The sequence below is a fragment of the Alexandromys fortis genome, unplaced genomic scaffold (assembly GCF_014885135.2).
Source record: "Alexandromys fortis isolate MF-2015 unplaced genomic scaffold, M_Fortis_MF-2015_v1.1 scaffold_39, whole genome shotgun sequence".
NCBI lineage: Eukaryota > Metazoa > Chordata > Mammalia > Rodentia > Cricetidae > Alexandromys > Alexandromys fortis.
Window position 1 is genome coordinate 5,462,047 of NW_026067918.1, and position 19,960 is coordinate 5,482,006.

A 19,960-nucleotide genomic window follows, 5' to 3' on the forward strand; every position below is an offset into this window, starting at 1 on the left:
TGACTGCACTCATTTTCAGACTGTGTCGAAAACCTTGAATACCTGAGACTCAGGTGTGTTCAAATTCACCTGATTTCTCCATATCCTAAAGATGTTGGTTTCTTGAGTGAAAAGATGGAAGAAAAAGGGATGTGCAGAGCTATGCATTTTCTTGACATATATTTTTGTATGCTCGCAAAGACTCTTGAGTTCTTTTCAGGAAAATGGCAACCGCCATGCCCGAGTATTGTCTTCTTCGTTAGGCTCAGGCATCATCCATGGCTCCAGTTCCAGGTTCATGGTTTCAGATGAAACTATCCCAGCAGATGCGAGAGAGAGAGAGAGAGAGAGAGAGAGAGAGAGAGAGAGAGAGAGAGAGAGAGAGAGAAGTAGGTTTCAGGGCCCACGTCCTGATAAATGTGTGCCCTGACTACAAACTGCAAAGATCTCAAAATCCATTCTTATTAGCAAGCTGGTGACAGAGAAGAGAAAGGTCACCCACCTGCAGCCACTGGAGCTTCCTTGTCTTCGGAGAATCCCAGGCACACAAGAAAGACTCACAAGTGGATATCTTTCAGAGCCCTCACTCACTTCAAAATCTACTGAGTGGAAGGGTGGAGACACGTTCTGGGAAATCTGGCCAGCCTTTAAGAAGAGGGCTCTAAATGCAGTCATTGATGCTGTGATTAGGGGGAATAATTATCTCTTCCCTTTATTCTGCCACGGAGAATTGCTAGAGGCCAAGCACCTATTAGTGCAGGCTAACAAATCCTGCCCTGCTCCCCCACCCCCACCCACCCCTCCACCCCACCCCTACTGGATCTCAAATGAACAAGGCAAAGTGCTTTTGAGCTAAACTAATTCACAAAGCCATAAAACTTACCAAGTAGGCCCCCTTGCCATTTACCATTTAGGATGTGAAAAGGCAAGGCTAAGTAGACAGTGCACTGGCTTCATGTGCGCTCACGGCAGCTATGCAAGCAGCTGCCTGGGTTGCTAGCCTTGGTGTGGGCTGAAATCATGCAAGAACCTAAGTAAGAGTCTAAGACATGTAGACAGATTTGGGCAGACTAGGAATTGCTAACTGTTTGTGTAGTTAATACTTCAAGTTGCTTCCTGCGAAGCAAATATACAGATACGGTATGCACACACATGCCTGTGCACACGCACATGTGCACGTGTATGCACACACACACACACACACACACACATTGGATACTGTATAGTACTGAGGTTTTGTCATCTTAACCTGGACATCCTAATACACTAAGAAACATCAAGGTTAAAATTAGGGTAATACTTCTTTTTCAATGCCTCATGAGCCACCTACTCTTCAGTTTTTCATAAGATCTTATACCACAGGATTCTAAACATTGTCAAGTAAGGTCCTCCCCACCTCAAAAATAATCAATGTGATAAAATGACAGCAATTTTCATGAGGATGGTTAGAGAATTTTGGAATTTAGAAAATCTTCAGAGAAAGTAAAGAGATCCCAGCATGAACTTCAAATGCTTTTAAAGATTTTAATTAAACAAGTGAAAAGAGAGATGGGAATAAAGGACGGCAGCGTGATGGCAGAGGTAGCTAATCATGCTATTTATTTTTAAATAATTATTTTTTTAATTCACTGATATGTCATTGACAAGAGCTCATGCATTTATACTATACAGTATTACATACATGAATACGATGTGAAACTACGTCATGCTTTTATTACCTCTTGTTCATTTTGGTGAAATTTTTCAGTGTGCATTCAGCATCATCAACCCTTGTAGCTCAACCATACTCTCAGGGGTAAACACAAGAGTGTTTAGGCCACATAAATGGACTTGGTGGGTTAAAGAAAAGAGAGAGAGTAAAAGGTAGAAGTGGGGGAGAGGGCAGGAGAGAGAACGTGAAGTTGGGTGGGTAGGGTAGGTGGTGGGTGTGGACCTGGGAGGAATTGGGAATGGGGGTGAATGCAATCAAAATACATTATATGAAATTCTCCAAAAATTAATAAAAAAAGATAAAAATTGCTGACTATTTGTGGCACTGTCTCCTGTCTTTATCTGTTTGTGTGTATGGTGCCTCTGAACCACACACACCCTCATTCTCCAACTCTGCCTAACTTCCCCTACGAGATTTCCTTTCCAACGTCTCATCCTTTCTCTTTTTAATAACTCACTGAGTCTAATCAGTGCTATCCATGCGGGTAGGGGTCCAGTCACTGGATCATAGGTAACTGGCTCCCTCTTGCCGTAGCTCCCGCCAATAGCTTCTTAGCTCCTCTCATGCAGGCTGGGCCTTGGGAGCCTCTCTCCATGCACACTGGAATCTTTAAAGGTATTGGTTTTTGTTTTAATTCATGTATATGTGAGAATGTGTGCCATGTGTGTGCTGTTGCCCTGGAAGGCCAGAAGAGGGTGTCAGTTCCCCTAGAGCTGGAGTTACACATGGTTGTGTGTTGGTTCCCGGCTGCTCAGCCCTGAAATGATCACACAGAAACTCTATTAATTAAATCACTGCTTGGCCCATTAGCTCTAGCTTTTTACTGGTTAACTCTTACATCTTAATTTAACCCATTTATATTAATCTGTGTACCGCCACAAGGCTGTGGCTTACTGGATAAAGTTCCGGTTGTCTGTCTCTAGTGGGGCTAAATGGCTTCTCCCCAATTCTGCTCTTCTTTCTCCCAGAATTCAGTTTAGTTTTCCCTGCCTAACTAAGTTCTACCTTGCTATAGGCTAAGCCAGTTTCTTTATTCATTAATCAATAAAAGTTACACATAGACAGAAGGACCTCCCATACCACTTCCCATTTTCTGTTTAAGTAAAAAAGGAAGGTTTTAACTTTAACATAGTAAAATTACATACAATAAAATAGGTATCAAGCAAGAATTATACTTATAATATTTAATAGAGTGAATACTTGTGAGCTATTATTTATAGATAATTTATAGTTTTTGTATACTGATACAAGTTCAAATTATATTTGTTATTTCTGCTTACAATATTTGTATACCTATGCAGGTTATTCTGCCAAATTGTATACATGCATGTTTCTACCTCTGTTTAGAACATTTTGTATACTGATACAACTTTCAGGATATATTTTCATATTGCATTATATATTATTCTTACCTTTGATCAAGATACTTATATATTGTTTGCATTTTGAGGTCATAGTTCTCATTTGATGCACATTTATTCACAGATTATTTAATATTCTGACATAAAGTTATAACCTTTAAATTATACAGGTATTAAATACTATAGGTCAATAGTTGTTCATGTTTGTTATACATATAGTCAGATTAATTAGATTCTTTAGATACATAGAGATTATATTTTGCCTAGATAGGTAATCTTCAATCACTTCAAGGGTCTGTAGAACATGACATTTAAATAACTTAGGGTTCTATTGACTTGAGACATAATTGCTCCTGACAGCACCAATTTATTCCCGAGAGAATATTGAGCATCAAAGACATTCCACTTGGAATTTGTTTTCTTCTTGGCACAATTGGCCTTTGGGCAAGGAACTGCCCATGCCTCAACCACTGACAAAGTACATGGTATCCAGACTGGACAAGCAGGCCACAAGGGAAAGGACTGCCAATCCTTGCCAAGACAGAGTAAGATGGTTCTGGAAAATTTCCTGCCTCTAAAAATGGTCTGTCAGTTACTCTAAACCTCAGTCAAAGTTGGTTGCTTCAACATTGCAAATGAGACTTTGGGTGATTGCTCAGGTAGCCAATCATCTCTGCCATATACTGCTCACTTTGGAAGCTGCTTGGTTGCACTTTCTGCCTACTCAAGTAATATTATTTCCCTTCTCAGGCCTTTGATGGGGTTGAAAATTAGATAGTCATAGTTGTCATCCTCTTATGGTTTAGCCAAGCCTATTTCTGATGCAAGACTTAGATCTTGGAAATAGAACGTTTATTAAAACATTTATCATGTGTTCTTTGTTTAATATTGTTTATATTGGTTGTAATTTTATACTTGATATCTGCTCCTATTGTATATAGTTTTGTATTGGGTTTGGATAGCTCTTATTTAGACAAAAGGGGGAGGCGATGTGGCATCTTTGTCAACCAATTATCTTTAAGAGGTGGGACCCAAGATAGGGTGTGGCTTTCTGGGACCTAGAGAAAAAAAAAAACGGTGGCTCACAGCCCAGGTGCTCTTTCTTCATGTGGTTCCTTTGCAGCACAGCTGAGCTTGGACTTCTCGTTCCTATTTCATGAATTTTCCCCATATAATAAATAAAAATATAATTATTTTATCTTTTAGCTAGCCTGATTATTTCACAAATCGAGCTAACTTCAACAGTTGTGAAGCTGTGAGTTGCTCTCCACAGGTGTTGGGAACCAAACTCTCAAAAAGATGCGAGTGCTCTCAACCATTGAGCCATCTTCCCTGTTCCAGTCATGCTGCAGTTTTAACTGGCTTGCCCTTGGTACAGGTAAGCACAGCTGCTGTGATCTCAAGAATGCAACAACCGTGTGCTGTGCAGAAGACCGCAGGTCACAGCACTCCTCTGCATCATCCAGCTTGTACTCCACCTCCTCTGTTGCCATGGTCCCTGAGCTCGGGTTGTTAGAAGCAGGTACAGCTGTCCCATCTATAGCTAAGCACTCTTGGTCACTTATTCACATGTACACACACACACACACACACACACACACACACACACACACACCCCTTGGCAGAAGTCGCCTGGTAATTCCAGCATCGGGGCTGGTTAGTGGCCCTGAATTCAATTAGCTCAACTCTTTCAAGAAAAGAATGAAAAACTAAAACACATGCATTCCACAAACCATGTGTGTGAAAGGCCTAGGGATTATCAGGGGTAGGGGAAGAAATGGGAGAAAATAAAAAGTTCAGCAAGAAGAGTGACAACTTGGGTTAATGAGGGAGAGCAAGACAGGCTCAAACCAAGCAGCAGGTGGAAAAGATGTTGACTTTATTTAGCATTAATTACAGGAAAGGGTCTATAAAATGTGGTAAGAAATTATTAAACCTCCCGTGTTATGCCAACATTTTGCCTTGCCCTGCTCCAAAGCAGGTGTATTATTCCTGGTCCCTGAGATTACAATCAATTCATGCTTTTCCATGTATTCTGAGTATTGCGTTTCATTACTTTTCTCTGACCTGTTTCTCTAGGTTTTGTGGCTCAATAGGCCCTGCTATGTGTAAACACGTCATGTCTCCATGTCAGCAGAGAGAATGTTGGAGCGGGGAAGAGCTGCCAACGTTCCTCTCCACTCATGAACTTCAAGGTGAGCTTGCTCCACACTGACATCTAAAGACTCCTCTGTTGTCAAACGCGCTTCCAGGACAGCGACAGATAACCCTCTCCCATCTTACCAAGCTGGAATACTCGTCTAGGGTTTAAAAGGTTTACCTCTGGCCATCCACTCTTGTTATCTGTTAATCGGGCTTGCTTATTGGACACTCAGAACTCTGTTTGAATAGTCATACAATTATGATAACCAATTTAAACCAAGGAAATGATGCAGTCACTAAAAAATTGGAAATGAATTCAAGCATTGTTAAAAAAAAAACTCAGTTTAAGGATAAAATTAAAATTAGGACACTAGGTATGAACACTAGTTCAGGGTGGGTACTGCTCTTACAGAGAAACTAATAATTAGTACCACCTATAACCCCCTGTAACTTCTCATATGTACACACCTACATGAAGACACAGAGATACAGATACATACATACATGCATATACACATGCATGCATGTGCGTGCACACACACACACACACACAGAGAGAGAGAGAGAGAGAGAGAGAGAGAGAGAGAGAGAGAGAGAGAGAGAGAGAGAGAGAAAGAGAAAGAATGGGTGGGAGTCTTTTCTTTAAGTCCAGGTAGCTTTTTGCACTAAAGACTCTTACCAGTCCTTATTAAAATATTCATGAAAACCTAGATGGTCCCTTAGATGAGATGAGAAAAATAAGACTCAAAAAGAATTCCTCTTTGAAGACTGATGCTGCTGCTGACCCAGTCAGGCATTCCTCTCATACAACACTAAGGACAATAGTCTCATTCCGTTCAGAAACTAGTCAGCCTTTTCTGTGATTCCCTGACTCTAGTGCTGAGCAAATTCGTTCCCTTTAAGTCCCTCCTTACTCTTGCCCATGTACTTTCTTTATCTTTCTGTCTTATATCTTCATGACAAAGCAAAAGGGCAAAGAGTCAGAGTATGACCCAATATGCTTTTTCTTGTTCCCAGGATGCAAAGTGAAGGGCAGAGAAAAACAGAGTTGAGTCCTGTTCCCTTATTCTGAGAACCACACACATGGATTTGGCCAACTGTTGGTCAAAAATATTTGAGAAGAAAACAATTCACTATACTGAGCATGAAGACATTTTTCTCATCAGTATTCACTAACAAAACACAGAATAACAATTGTTTGCGTTGCATTTGAGGTTACAAGTGAAGGAAAGGATTTGAAGTTCTTAGGAGGCTTGTGATAGGCTATAGGCAACTACTATGCTATTGCTGTAAGAAACCCTGATGTCTGTAGAGTCCCAGAGAAGCAAAGGCTGACTTGAACAGATAGCTGAACCATAGGGACAGTACAACCTCACGCTGGAGTAGAATGTGTACAATACTTTTTCAAATGCCGCAAAAGTCCCTCAAGGTTAGACAGAGCATGGTCTTTACAATCCCACTGTTCCAGGGTGCTGGGGAGATGGAGAGAAAAGTGATCACACAAGTTTGAGGACCTGAATTCAGTCAATGAAAAAGAAGCCCAATAGCAAATTTCTACATGTGAACATATATTCATTCATGTACTCACACCACACACACACACACACACACACACAATTTCAGTATTTTTACAGATGTACTATGATGCTAATACATCCCATGTAGACCCCACAGGACTCAGCACTGTAAGTCACAGGAAGCAAGATCTGTATAACTTACTTGGCATGCAATCATTCTCACACTGGATTTGGAAGAGCATACTTCCTCGAGAAATACATGTTTGTTGGATTCTTCTTATATGGTTTTATAATTAATTTTTGCATATGATTTAGATTCCAATCTCCAAGGTCACAAAGGCCATGCTAAAATATATAAAAGAATATAAAGGAATAAAACTGTATATAAAAGAATAAAACTGTTTATAAATTACTTGCCAGAGGATAATAAATTTGGAGATTTTTCTATTATGTTTGCACAATTTTAGCTTGGTGTGATTTTTTAAAATTTTCTTTGCAAGGTAAAGAAAGAGCTGAATTATGTTTGACCTGTCAGTGAGCTTGTCACTACCACCTGAGGACTCAGGTGCCAACTCTTTAGCCAATGAACACTGGGTAGGAGTGCAAGGTGAAGTTTTGTTTTCTTTATATAGCAGGGTTCCTCATTCTTTATATAGTAACTGGCATGTGGGGTCAGACATTCTCGGGTGTGAGGCGTATGCTGAGACTTAAGTATCCCTATCCCTCTTTCTTATTTCTAATGATTTGGTAATTTCTCAGCATCAGAGCAACAAAATATTAGTCACAAAGATCATTGCTTTCTTCTCATGTGTAGATTTAAAAATTAAAGAAAGACCACACATATACACAAAACAAAACTGTTTAGATTCTCTTTTTCTTCTTTCCTCCCTGACTCGCTGATTAAATGAGCCTATTTCTATGACCAAATCATTTGGCAATAAAGAGTTTTCTACAACTTGATTTTCTTCCTTTCTTATTAAAAATGGATTTTTAATACAATATATTCTGATTAAAGTTTTCCATCACCCAGCTCCTTCCAGATCTCCCCCGCTTCCCCACCCACCCAAATCCACATATTTTTTTTCTTGATCTCATTAGAATATAAAAAGGCACATAAAAAATAAAATGATGATAAAATAAGAAAATAAAAACTAACCGACCAACCAAAATATGACATAACAAACAAACAAATGGAAGAAAAAAATGCATAAGAAACACATACAGTTGCAAAGACACACATTCACACAAAGAGAAATCCCATTTTTAAAAAAAAAACTGAAAACCATAATATATACACAAAAGTCCTATAAAGGTCAAAAAAAAAGAAAAAAGAAATTCTTGACAAAGCATTATGGCATTATAGAACATCCAAAAATGCCACTGAGTTCATTTTTTGTTGGCCATCTATTGCAGAACTTGGGAGAGGTTGGTATACCTTCCTACGGCTGACTCAACGTCTAGGAAACTTACAAATGTCCTCTAAACTACTCCAAAATAAAGCTCTTTGGAACAGCTCTCACTGAAGGAATCAAAGGACCCACTCAAGATCAAATTTCAGTATCCATCAGACCATCCGTCGGGATGCAGGCGAAGGTGTCTTATGTTGGCAAATTCACACATTCTTTATGAGCCCATTTAGAGGCTGCTATGGTCAGCATCTGGGTAAGACTGCCAGGAAGTCCACATAGTTATTATCCTGCGTCGGAATCTTCTCACTCTCTGGCCAAGAGTTAGAATAACTGGCTGAAGACCCAGGAACTTCTTCTAGAGAGCTTCACAAAGACAAAGACAAACAGCTCATAAAATTGTACTCCAGTCTGTAAAATGGTGAAGGAGACACAGAGTAGGGGGTGTTTCCTTGGTTCTCTTTATTTTATGAGGTCTCAATAAGCTTCCTAGGGTTCCTGTAAAAGAATTTTGTTTCTTTTATAGTGGTTTGCCACAGGCAATATCCCTCACTCACCCTCTCATATCCACGCTAGCTCCAGCCTCCTCTCCACACCTCCTCTCCCTTTGTTTAGTTTATGGGAAGTTTTCCAAGCCCTGCCCAATCTCTGCCAATGGGGGCAATCTTGCTCAAAACACTTCTTTCCCCTCAGTGGCAAGGCTTGCTAATTGCACTGGACAGCATTCAAATTAGAGGCTCATCAACTATCTAAACTCATGCTTTTGTTGAAGAATGAGTAACTGTCATCTGAATGGACATGGGTCACCCAGGTCCCATTCGGGAATAACGGAGGGCTGATTTCTCCAGCTGGTGGATGCACAGAGGCAGGCCCCACATTCCAACCTCCATTAATAATTCTTCCATGGAAGACACCTGCCCCACTGCGGTTGTCTTCTTCCAAGGTCGCTCATACCTGTGACTGATCCAAGTTGGGGACAGAGGCCCAGCCTTGTCCCCATAGCTGAGACAATTGAGTGGGTAAGCATAGCCTCAGAGCTTCCTGGTGCATCTACAGGTTCCACAGTCCACTTTACTTCGTGTGTGACTCTTTTCTCTTCCACTCTATCAAAAAATGGGGATCTTGGGAACTCCCAGTAACATCAGATCCTAATTCTTATCTCTGCCATGCAATCTGCTTCCCAGAGAATCTGGCTTATGACAGTTCATGTCAAGAAATCAGGTACATCCCCATTGTCTCAGTATGTGGGTGCACCCCTCGCGGTCCTGAGTTCCTTGCTTGTGCTCTCTCTCCTTCTGCTCCTGATTTGGACCTTGAGATTTCAGTCCGGTGCTCCAATGTGGGTCTCTGTCTCTGTCTCCTTTCATAGCCTGATGAAGGTTAATATTCAGGAGGATGCATATATGTTTTTCTTTGGGTTCTCCTTCTTATTTAGCTTCTCTAAGATCATGAGTTATAACCTCAATGCCCTTTATTTATGTCTAGAAACCAAATATGAGTGAGTACATCCCATGTTCCTCTTTTTGGGTCTGGCTTACCTCACTCAGGATAATGTTTTCTAGTTCCATCCATTTGCCTGCAAACTTCAAGAAGTCCTTGTTTTTTACTGCTGAGTAGTACTCTAATATGTATCTATTCCATACTTTCTTCATCCTTGGACTTCCCACAGGGCAGGGAACCCTGATGGCTCTTTGGGCTGACGAGGGAGGGGAGCTTGGTTGGGGGAGGGGGAGGGAACTGGGAGGCGGCGGTGGGGAAGAGACAGAAATCTTTAATAAATAAATTAAAAAAAAATAGTACCTGGCTACATGGCCCAGAAAAAAAAATCAGGTTACAAAGGTGCTGAATTCATTTGTTTTATACTGCCAGAACAGACTGAGGTTGGGTACTTTCAAAAGAAAAGGCATGCATATATAACATGACCTTAGAGATTCAAGAGCATGGCACTGACAACCATTTATCTCTGATGAAAGTGTCATGGCAGATAACATGACAACAAGACAGAGAAGCAATATGAAAGCTGAAGATAGAAATCAAGCACATAAAAGACCTCGCTTGGTAACAACCCACTCCCAAGAGAACTCATTCTCTCTGAGATCAGCATTCATTCCTTCCAAGGTAATACCTCCTCTTCATTGGCCTAATTACCTTCTACTGGACCTCACGTATTACAGGTTCTACTACTTAAACACAATCACACCAAAGCCAAAGTTACCCAGGTTAAATGCCAGGGGACACAATCAAAAAAAAAAAAAAAAAAAAAAAAAAAACATCCAAAGCACAGCAGTCAGACTTTGAGACATGGTTTCACTGTCGCTGGTGACATGGAATATAACTGATGGGCTCTCAGTCACTGGCAGGCCATTGAAGTACACCAGCAGACAGGAACAGGACAGCAATATGATGATTCTGTGGAGAAGGCTTAGAGGGTAAAAGTATTTACTGTTCCAAACAGAAAGTCCTGAGTTCATTTCCTAAGTATCCAGTTCAGTTCTGGACATGCATCAAGCACTTGGAGGCAAAGACAGGTAGATCCTGGGACTCACTGGCAAGTCAGTCTAGCTGAAACGGTATGCTCCAGGTTCAGTGAAGGATCCTGTCTCAAGAAAATAGAGTGGAGAGAGACAAAGGAAGATACACAAGCCAACCCCTGGCCTCTCCACACAGATGCATGGGAGAATACACACAGATTCATATCACACACACACACACACACACACACACACACATATGAAGGGGAAAGTGCCACCAGAAAGAAAGTTTAGTAGAGTGGCCACTGCTTAGCTTGATAAATAATGTAGAAGAATGGAAGGTGAATGTGATAAATTCATAATTTAAGTATAGCCAACAGTGTCGGTCCTTGGGAACCTGAGACAGAGAGATCGGGAGTTCAAGAGCAATTTGAGCTATATGATAAGACCCTTTGTCAAAACAAACAATAGCAATAAAACCTGAGTGTTGATAAATCCTGTATCCTCAACTTCCCTGGAGCTCTTGGAACCTACACAAGAGGGCTAAAGATAACAGCAAACAGAAACCTGCTAAACCCCAAAAGGTTGTGATCAACCAAACTGTAACTCCATAACCTAACATCTGAGCTCCTACACTTTGTTTGGCAAAGAAGAGCTGAGATTTTTTTTCCAGACCTCGGAGACAAATGCTTCCTGGTGTGACCCTCAAAGATAAACTGATAGACCCTATAGACCACATGTGTCTGAGCAAGGAAACTGGTATAATGATTATTTCTTGGTCGTCTGCTCAGATGACCATGATGATGTCTTCAGTAGAATGGACCAGTGTTAGGTTCTCTGCAAAGTCTAGTACTACCATGAAAGCAACCAGATAGCTTTAGTTGCTGATATATTGCTTCAAGGCCAGCAGATTCTTTCTAGTCTTATTTTCTGTGTTAATTTCAGATTCCAGATTTCATTCTTTTCTTCTTGAAGTTTAGAGGTTGGGACTAATATCTACTTTCCCCTTCACAATGAAGTATGTCTTTTGGTTAACTCTTATGCAGGCTTCTTCTGTGTATTTTCCACTTTGACATAGATCTCTCTCTCTCTCTCTCTCTCTCTCTCTCTCTCTCTCTCTCTCTCTCCCTCTCTCCCTCTCTCCCCAGTTCAATCTGTGCTGCCCAACTATTCTTGAGTATGGGGGTACCCACTAGGGCTTAGTTGACCTACCAGTGTTTATAGCTTTAAAGAAAACAGACTCTCCCTTTCTCAGCAGCAATCAACTGTCAATAACTCCTCAGTCAAGAGTGGGACATCTTGTCTACCTCTCCCCCATTTTGTCTGACTTAAGCTTGCACAGGTCTTGAACATGCTGGCACAACCTCCATGAGTTCACATATGCAATTGCCTCATTGTGTCCAGCAGACATAAAAGTTTTGTTTTTATACCAAATTATTTTATTCTGCAATATTCCAACTAGGAAAAAAAACTTTGGAACATTTCTCCTCTTGTGCCACAATAAAATAATTATAATCTATGTGCAATAATTGGGGTACTTAGTGTCTCAGCCATTTTAATGGGGTCTAAGATCAGAGAAATCATACTGTGGCCTGTTTTAGAATTTAGAATACTGTCGTCAGAAAATGTTTTCTTTTATATAACCTAAGATAGGTCATGCCATAAAATTTACTACGGCACACACACACTCGCTGCTTCATGCTGCCCTGCCCAATGCCCAGAGCAGAACTGAAATGAATCATTTTTCCCTTGCCACTTTTGTAAAGACCAGGCATAGTTATTTGCATGTGTTTTCCTCCCAACTGGGCTATGATGGTCATACGTACTTGTCACAGTTCAGCCTCTAAAATCAAAAATATTACCTTTCACTTAGTAAACTGTCTCCAAATGAGGGCTAAGCGGAGTAGTTAAAGTTTGTCTAGAGGGGCAGTTTTTCTCTCTTTCCACTGACGACTACAGAAGAATCAAGATGTCTTTAGAGTGAAAGCCGAGGTTCAAGTGGAATACAGAAAATGCACGTGTAATTCCAACATTTCTTACACGTTAAAAATGGCTATCAACACCCATTCCTTAATGGCCACTTAATCCTTGAAAAGGGTGCCAAGATCTTTCAATGAGGAAAGAATAATACTCCAATGAGCTGGAGCCTTAAAGGCAAAAAACGGGAGGGGGGTTACACCCCGACCTCATGCCATATACAAAGCTTGATTCAAAATAGATTAATGTCCCAAATATAAGAGCTACAACCATAAAGAAAGATTAATGTCCCGAATATAAAAGAGCTGTGGTCATAAATACTAGGGCTGTGTTTTCCAAAATTGCTCAGCTCGGACCTCGACTCTCATTTGCAAAGCTGGTTAAAGTGACAGAGAACATACAAGCATGGGGTACATCTATAAATGTTAACTTTGAGACGGGCCATTCGTAAATCTTGCGTCTAAAGTCAAGCAAGAAAGGTAGTAAGGGATGGGACTTGGTGCAGAGTCATGACGAGAACGTTGTGCAGATGTCTGTCATTTCGAGAAGACTTGTGCAGTTGGCTTTCTGATTCCTCAGTGGTAGAGTTAAAGTGCCAGGCTCCTGGGATGGATGCCTGTCCTCAAGAGCCCTCAAAAGTACCTGCTGCACAAAAGTAGGAAACAGAAACACCTAGGCTGGGTGGGAGCTTCCCGTTTAATACAGCCTTTGAGTTTCTTCTTTCTTTTCTCTTCGACGTGAGTTCATAGCCTTGTAGTTGAGAGAGCGTAAGGGCCCCATGTTTACCTTCTGTAAAGGTTTCCTTGCCTAAGGTAGAATCTCATTTTCTGTTGTCACTCTGGGGCCATTAATAACATGAAGCCCTTTGTGCCTAAGGAAAATACTGTGACATCTTTATCATTTACCTAGAAGGTTCAGGAGAGGAATGGTGTGGACTTATGTAACAGTTGAGCATAGCTCCAGAGGAAATTCATCTATTAGTTCCCCTTCATTCCCATATAACCAGCCCCACCTGGACATTATATTTAGCAAGCATAAGGTCCTATTAGCTTCTGTAACTAAAATGTTTAAGAATGGAGCTAACTTTAAACACAGAAAGAGAACAAAAAGAAGAAAGTAGAGGCCAGAGGAGAAGAGAAGCTGGGGCATTAGAACACCATGGTCCTGTATCCTAAAACTTATGCTGGCATTTAAACTTGGAACAGCCTGCCCAGTGGTAGGGAAAGGTCCTTCAACTGCCATGTTCAGAGTAGCTTGCCTGGTTTCTGAGTCAGGAAGTTAGTTGGAGAAGCCACATTCACAAAAGACAGACTTGCCGTTGTATTTTATGGAAAATAAACTTGTGGTCTAGAGGTTGTCAATAAGAGAAGAACTTTTGAGAGTGATTTGCTGCAGAACAAGCAACAACAACAACAATAACAACAACACAAAGACAAGTTTCTCTATAAACAATAGAAAAGTCAAACAACTGATTAAAACAAAAATAAGAAGCTTATTCATTTGCTTCAGGGAGGAATACGGACTTGGATTTTCCGAGCTTGATCTGCTTTTCACACTCAGTATCTCTTAGAGCTGAGGACCATTGCTCTAAGGATGGATACAGTGGGATCCCTGCTCTCTGGTTCATCTGAACCTACTTTCAACGCATGGAACATAGGTCTCTCCTATGACCCCATGCCTTAAAGCAGGCCATTTAAGATGAGGGATGTACTTGAACTGAACCTGTTGTTTCTTGTTATCTGAAAAACCTCATTTTAGCACTTCACCCTGTATTTTATGGATTTACGCCAAATGCACTCAAGGTGGAGGTATGGTAGATGTAGGGACAAACATTGGGTTGTACATCATCTGCCTATTGCTCAGAAAGGAAGAGGCCAATTGGACTAAATACTTGCTGATGTGGGATTCCCCTCTGTATGCTGTGAATACCATTGACTAATAAAGAAACTTTCTTAGGCCTATGCAGGGAATAGAGGTAGGTGGGGGAAAACTAAACTGAATGCTGGAAGGAAGAAGGCAAAGTCAGGGGAGAAGCCATGGAGCCACCACAGACACAAATGCCCTGAAACTTTGCTGGTAGGCCACGACCTCATGGTGATGCACAGATTAATGGAGATGGATTAAATTAAGATGTAAGAGTTAGCCAATTAGAAGCTAGAGCTAATGAGCCAAGCAGTGATTTAAATAACATAGTTTCTGTGTGATTAGTTCAGGAGTCTGGGCAGCCATGAAATAAACAAGCGGCCTCCTACAGCAACATGCAGCATCAACCATGCTAGATGGCAGTTGAGGAGAGATGTGAAGTTGAGCTATGTAGCCAGAAATAAATCTCAAAACTTGCTTACCTTATTGATAAATATCATAATCTAATCCATGTCCAGTACCAAGCAATATAGATGTTCTACCTTGGAGGTATTTCTAATACAACAAGGGAGTTCAATAAGACAGGAAATGAGAAATGCCATGGAAAGAACTTAGAGAGCCTTGGGCCTCAGTTTGAGGCTCTCCTTTTGGAGAGGCCTAATCATGTGCCCTATCGACTCTTCGATACTCACGTATAATGAATTAGCTAGACTTGTGGGAGGGGGCGGGATTCACCATCTGCGGCTCCAGACCAAGGCAAGCATGCCCACTGCACAGCCCTGGGGAACATCCAATACAAACTACTAGCTTCATCAGCGGCTCAAGTACCATGATAGGGTTTCCATTTGTCATATCATTTCTCCCAGTGGCAAATGGCTCTTGGGGAATTTTCAGCTAATTCAAAGTGTACCCTTTCTTTAATTTCCACAGAGTTGTTTTTCTGAAATAAGTATGGATCATTAGAACAAAGAACCACAATTATGTGCAAGGTAGAATTAGAGTCTAGGCCTGGATAATCATTAACAGTTTTCATGTGTTCAATTAAATATTTGTATGGTAGCACAGGACTCCGGGCAATTTTCTTTTTTACTGTGAAGTACTGACCACAACAACATTGTAGAACAAACAGCACCATCTACCCCCATGCATTCGAGGCCTCTCAGATGGTAACCACAAGAATGTGCACAGCGGCCATTTCCAAACTGCTTCAGGAGGGGGTTCGAGCTGAGGTGAAAGGCATTAGCGGAAGAGATCTAATAATACCTAGCTATTGAGTGATGAGGGTAGGGTATTACAGAAATGGAGTTTAGGGCCCTTAACCATTAGCAGAACAGAGAGAACACACAAGGACAAAATAGAAGATGAAAAAACACACTTTGAACCAGTATGGCCCTCTGATAAATAAATCAAATCAAAACTTCTTATGCCCTCATGTTGACCATCCACTGAGGCCAAGTAGTGCAGTGCTGATAACATGAATATTTTAGATCAATGAAGAGTCAATTTTTCCTGGGTGGTTTCTTTCACATTTCACAGAACACAGACATATGTTGTTATCTAGTTTTATTAGTGTTTATATTGATTTTAGACATAAATATCATCACGCATTCTATGTAAACAGTGTAGTTTGTAGATATACAGAACAGCAGACTGAAAGAGAAAAATTATCAGAGTTCCCTTGGTAGGTCAAAATTCAGCTTCTGTGAGCCTTTCTTTCTCTGACTTGAGGGGGTAACCCAATTAGAGGAGCTTAGATGAGCCAAGCATTTCCACCTGCAACTCAGAATGTAGAGCGCACCGTGGAGGGTCATAACAACAAACTCCATTCTAAGTACTAAAAATCTCTCATCTGCAGGGTTGAGGTGGCCCATGCCTTTAATCCCATCATTCTGTAGGAAAGGCAGGCAGATCTCTGAGCTCAAGTCCAGTCTGGTCTATTATGGCTGCACAAAGGGACTGGTTCTGTGGAATCATAGACACAGACTCTCCATGACTCAGAGCACAGCAGGCTATCTGAGAGGAGACCAGCAACTCACTGCAATGGTCATTCGCATGTAAAGCTGAGTGGACAAAAGAGTCTACTGTGTGACACCGTGCCACAGCTCCCAATGCCACCAAGACAAATGAAGAGGTGTTGGAGAAGCAGGAAAGACAGAGGAGGGAATCATTTTTTAAAAAATTTGTTCATTTATTTATTTTGTTCTGAATTAATATTTTTTAAATTTTCTTTGTGTGTGGGGATGCTACAGGGGTTTGGAACAAATATGGAGGGACTAGGAATGAGAGGGTTTGGGGTGTATAATATGAAATTCCCAAAAGATCAATAAAAAATTACATTTTTTTTAAAGGTATTCACCTGCAATCCCTTCCTAGCTCAAAGAAGAGTCCCCGCCAGGAACTCTCTACCTACAATGACAGTTTTCTATCTATTCTTAGGTAGAATCCATGCAGAAGAGGAAGAGAAATGAGATTGTAGATGTTTCATAATTTATTGATTCTGGCCCAGAACATCCCGATAGAACATGTATGTTTGAAACTTGGCATGACCCCAAATAAACAGTATGATCATAATATGCATACAGATGTGCACACTATATATAAACTGTACCAGAAAGGAGACTCACAGATGGCAACCACCCCAGCCCACCTGTATTTAGTCCATGTTAATATCCTGAGAGAAGTCATGAACTGGTGCTGTCTGCTGACATCTGGCTGCTTCTGGCAGGATGGCCTGTATGCTTTCAACAGAGGTCTTTTAATTAGCAGTGGGTTGCCCCAACTGAGGGCAACTTGAGTAGAAATGGTTATTTGAACTATCCACCTCATGCCTGGCTCCGAGAACTTTTGGCTTATTATCCGACGTGTCACAGTAGTTCCTGCCAATGAGTCTGAAGTCATCCGATGGCAGCCTCTTGAGCCGCCATAGTCACTGAAGGGCATACTCTTTGGGGATCTAAGAGACACTGTGGTGAACTTTGGGGAATGGGTGAGATCTCAAGAGAAGGGCACACGCAATCAGCACAGAAGCGGGGAGTTGTTGAACGGACTCCTCAGCTCGGAGAGCAACACTTGCCGTTCATTCTTCTTGAATTCAGCAAGCTAAAGTCTTTCAACAGCAGGGAGAGATACACACGGAGTGGAACTCTAGACTTGTTCCCGAAAGCATGAGAGAAATGGCAAAGGAAAATGCTGTAGGTCACTGTAGAGAGTCAAGCTGCTGAAGGATCGCAAACTCCCTTGACCAGGCACAAACAATCGGGCTTCTGTTTCATATCTAAAGAGAAAATGACTGTGTTCAAAGTGAAGTGCAATAGCCAGCCAAAACAAATCTTCTATTACTAGGTCCTGACAGGCCTGAGAGTACTTGGACCCTGAGGAGAGCGAATCAAGAATCCTTTGCCTTACTAAGAAAAGTAATCACGAAATAAAATGTGAACTAGTCCTGAAGCAACTGACCTTGAACTCCAGACTTTTGAGAACTAGAAGGTAAGATAGGTTAGTGATGGGGACAGAGCAGAGCTCAACTCTCTTATCTTTGGTAAAAGTATGTAATGTTTATGGGTCAGTGGATTACTTAGCCAGCTTCCTGCTAATTGTCACAGCAATGACCTTGGATTTTATGTTTTGATGTTAAATGGTCATGGGGATCAGACTCAGTAAACTTAGGAATCCTCACATTGAAACGAAATGAAGAAAAGGAGAGTGATGGTTCTCTCATGTGTCTTCAGAGCGCCAAGCTGGTGTCTTCATCCATTCTTCCAGATGCCTCTCAATGCCTTGCTTTCACAGGATCAGATACTCTCTAAAGATGCTCCTAAGATTTAACAGATGGGGGAGGAGGTTGAGGAAATGACTTAGTAAAAGTATTTTCATGCATGCAGGGACTTCTGAGTTAGACCTCATTGAAATCATGTCAAATATTGAGCATGGGGAAGCACACTTGCAATCCCAGCACTGGGGAAATGGAGACACTTGGATCCCTAGGTTTGCTAGCGAGCCCAGCCTTGTTGAAATCAGCAAGCCTCACGCCAGGGGCTTTGTCTCAAAAAGTAAGGTGGGCAAAACCTGAGGAGCGTCACTTGAAGTTTACCTGTGACCTACACATGTGAATGCACACTTGTGCATCTGAACAAGCATACAGACACGCAGGAAATAAAGAAATTACATGCATGGCCTTCTTTGTCAGTAAATCTGAAAAGAGTGGGGTTCTATCTACAAGTGTGATTTAAGAGTTATGACATCACCTGGTAGGGAAGATATTCCCTAAGCATGTAACCTGGGTCATGACAAACAGATAACTTCTTAGTGTCTTGATAAAGTGACTTTCAAGAATGCTGAAGGCAGAGTCTCAGAGAAATTATGAATTACTGGGAGACCACTGAGAAGTGCACAGATATCAAGATAAATTTGCCCAAGAGAAGGCTCAGTAAAGGCTCAGAAGATTCTTGATTATCTGGGTATCATCGCTTTTCTTCAAGGTTTCCATAAGCTAGAGAAATATCTACAGGTCCACCTTGCAGAGTTGCCTTAGCAACTTGTTAAGCACGTAGCTGTGGAGGAGAAATTATCACAGAGTACCTGAGTCCTTTCCAATGTAAAGGGAGACTGGAAAAACCTATCTGGGCTCCTGATCTTTAAAATCAAAATTAGCTATGTGCACTAATTATTCACTAATTTAGTTAATAAGACATGTAAGTGTACGGTTCTGATTACTTTCTTACTGTCAACTTCTCCTAGACGACAGTCGCCGGAGAAGGGAGTCTCAGCTGAGTGATTGCCCAGATTAGATTAGCCCATGGACTTGTCAATCCAGAGAGAGTTATCTTGTTTGTTAATTGATGTAGGGGAGCCAGCCCACTGTGGGCAGCACTATTCCCTGGGCACTTGGCTTTGAATTAAATAAGAAAGCTAGTCAAGCATAAACCTGGGAGAGAGCCAGAAAGTAGTGTTTTTGTGTGGTTTCTTCTTCAGGTTCCTGCCTGAGCTCCTCCTGCCCTGACTTCTCTCAACAAGGACCTGTTACCTGGACAAACACCCATAGAAGGAAGGCCAGGTGTATTGGCCAGCACTTGCAATCTCAGCCCTGGTGAGGCGGAGATAAGCAATAGTTGGGGTTCTCTGGTCCCTCAGACTAGCCTATTTGGCAAAACTTGGGTCTCAGAGACACCTTCTCTCAAAAGGAGATGGTGAGCACAACATTGAAGATTGCACTCAGGCTCACAAATACATGTGCATGCGCACGCGAGCGTGTGCATGTGCGCGAGCGCGTGCACGCAGACACACACACACACACACACACACACAGGGGGGGAGAGGAGGATGAGAGACATCGAACACTATGATGGAGCCAGCAATGGCAATTGTCACGGAGGCACCTGTTCCAGGCAGAGACATCAGCAGGCACCAGATCCAGATGCTTCACCTGGATAAAGACCTTCCTTCTGGAAGTATAATCGAGTCAACCTGAGGGGTCCGTTAAGATGGGGTCTAGAGAACACAGAGGCCCTGTGCATCTGTCTCTTGTACTAATCAA